The 2985-nt window shown below is 43.4% G+C and overlaps 1 long non-coding RNA gene across 1 annotated transcript; it reads left to right on the forward strand.

Moving 5' to 3' along the window:
- Positions 1 to 291: 291 nt before the first annotated feature.
- LOC141912663 (uncharacterized) lies at positions 292 to 1852 on the forward strand. Its single transcript, XR_012620186.1, has 2 exons — positions 292 to 1053; positions 1129 to 1852. It is a non-coding gene; the product is annotated as an uncharacterized LOC141912663 (long non-coding RNA).
- Positions 1853 to 2985: the final 1133 nt, after the last annotated feature.

The raw sequence follows: 2985 nt of genomic DNA on the forward strand, positions 1-2985 counted from the left end.
GACTCTATCCAATAGAGAATCACTCTCTGGAGACCTGCCATACGCTCTACTACACAATTGTGCCGCGTCACTGCACAAACCCTTAAGCAAACTTCAATATCATAAAGCAAAACTCGAAAAAAGTAAAATTGAGCCGGTATTACAGTTCAAAACCAGACTTAAATAGAAGGGAAATCTACACTAAAGTTTGTTGGAGTTTATCTAAACCATTAGCTAAAATTTCAGCATACAATTTTAGGCTAAAATCGTAGCATTCGATATTTCTATCTTTAACAATATGTGCCTCTATGAATAGTCGAATTAAACTCGATGACCTGTAGGCCCCATTGAAAATGTTTGGCACGAATTGAATGGTTCTTGCGGATTAGCGTCACGGACTCGGGTCTGTCACAGGAATGCGCGATCGAGCTTTCTGATTGATCCAATCCGGTCGCATCGATGATGCACCGTCGCTGATTGGTTGACGTAGGTATTAGAAGCGCGGTTCGAGCCGCCCGATGCCAGTCCGAGAACTGATGTCCAGCGATGAAGGTCACCTATAAGAGCTCTGCAACAAGGCGTGAAGAAAGTGTGGCTTCAAGCGAACAACCAACTAATAAGCGGCTGATGATGTAAGGAGAGACTGGAACGTGAAGGAATTTGTGACGCCTAGCGATTGAGAACGCAAGATGAGACTGGCGGCTGATGGTGCAGATGATCGCGGAGGAGATCCCGATACTGCTGCTGCTGTTACTGGTGTTGCTGCTGCTGTTGATGTCGGATTTCAACTACAAACAGATGACGGCTAATTTGCTGATGAAGACTAGTTGCTGTTGTCGCTGATTTCCGATGTTCTATTTCGCGCACATTCATACATTATGAATATTGTGTCTTTTTAGGGTTAAACCGAAACCAGTTCGCTACTACTGACAACTACATGTACACACAATTCGTTTGTCGCAACGTCCTGAACTAGTCTGCTGCTGCTGCTGCTACTGCTGCTGCTGCTGCTGCTGCATTGGGAACCGCATCAACTCACATTTTGCTGTTTCGGTATCTTTACATTAAGATAAGGTAATTATATTAAACTTACCCATCCGTACATTTTGCATCTTCATTAGCTTGACGATTATCCGATTTGTTTTTCAGCTGGCAATATTTGAGTGACGGCAACATCTTCAAACCTCGAGACGCAGACTCTACCCCGACTACAGAACCATCTTCAAACCTCGAGACGCAGACCCTACTCCGACTACAGTACCATCTTCAAACCTCGAGAAGCAGACTCTACTCCGACTACAGTACCATCTTCAAACCTCGAGACGCAGACTCTACTCCGACTACAGTACCATCCTCAAACCTCGAGACGCAGACTCTACTCCGACTACAGAACCATCTCCAAACCTCGAGACGCACTCCGACTACAGTACCATCTTCAAACCTCGAGACGCAGACCCTACTCCGACTACAGTACCATCTTCAAACCTCGAGACGCAGACTCTACTCCGACTACAGTACCATCTTCAAACCTCGAGAAGCAGACTCTACTCCGACTACAGTACCATCTTCAAACCTCGAGACGCAGACTCTACTCCGACTACAGAACCATCTTCAAACCTCGAGACGCAGACTCTACTCCGACTACAGAACCATTCTCAAACCTCGAGACGCACTCCGACTACAGTACCATCTTCAAACCTCGAGACGCAGACTCTACTCCGACTACAGAACCATCTTCAAACCTCGAGACGCAGACTCTACTCCGACTTCAGAACCATCTCCAAACCTCGAGACGCAGACTCTACTCGTCATTATTTCGTTTTGCCGCATGTTATAAAAAGTAACGTAAATAAATAAACGTCCATATATAAAATGCTCTCTTTAATAAAATCTCTTTGTCTCGGGCACTTTGCCCCGGAAAGGACTCTCCCCTCTCACAACTTCCACTTGCCCCGGACTCTCGTACAACTTCTCACGTTCAAGGAAAGGACAAAGTCAAAAAGGAAAGGACAAACGCAAAGTACAATCAAAGGATTTATTCCAAATTCAAAGTAGGAATTTGTTACAGCTTGTTTGCAAAAGTAAAATTCAACATTTTATTGAAACGAACAAAATCAAAATTCAACATTTTTATTTAATCAACAACCAATAAAATTTTATTTAAAATACGGGATTTGAACCACCAACCACTGTCTAGCAGTCCAGCACCCTACCCACTACGCTATAGGGACGTACTGACAGCCTACAGGGGAACTCATATTTATCCATTGCTTAAGCAAATTTTATCAAAAAAATAATGCCATCTACCGGGCGAGACAGGAACTAGTTCCTATCACAACCCGGTAGATGGTGGAGAATGAGACCAGAGATGAGAGATGAGATGAGTATGAGAGATGAGAATGAGAAATGAGTATGAGAGATGAGAATGAGAGATGAGGATGAGATGAGGATGAAAGAGTGAGATGAGGATGAGTATGAGATGAGAGATGAGTATGAGATGAGTATGAGAGATGAGGATGAGAGATGAGTATGAGATGAGGATGAAAGAGTGAGATGAGTATGAGAGATGAGGATGAGAGATGAGAATGAAGTATGAGAGATGAGGATGAGAGATGGCTATGAGAGATGAGGATGAGAAATGAGTATGAGATGAGGATGAAAGAGTGAGATGAGTATGAGAGATGAGGATGAGAGATGAGAATGAAGTATGAGAGATGAGGATGAGAGATGGCTATGAGAGATGAGGATGAGAAATGAGTATGAGAGATGAGAAATGAGAATGAGAAATGAGTATGAGAGATGAGTATGAGAGATGAGTATGAGAGATGAGTATGAGAGATGAGTATGAGATGAGGATGAAAGAGTGAGATGAGGATGAGTATGAGATGAGTATGAGAGATGAGTATGAGATGAGGATGAAAGAGTGAGATGAGGATGAGTATGAGAGATGAGTATGAGAGATGAGTATGAGAGATGAGGATGAGAGATGATAGAGAGAGACAGAGG

This window comes from Tubulanus polymorphus, chromosome 11, assembly GCF_964204645.1.
Source record: "Tubulanus polymorphus chromosome 11, tnTubPoly1.2, whole genome shotgun sequence".
In the NCBI taxonomy this organism is placed as follows: domain Eukaryota; kingdom Metazoa; phylum Nemertea; class Palaeonemertea; order Tubulaniformes; family Tubulanidae; genus Tubulanus; species Tubulanus polymorphus.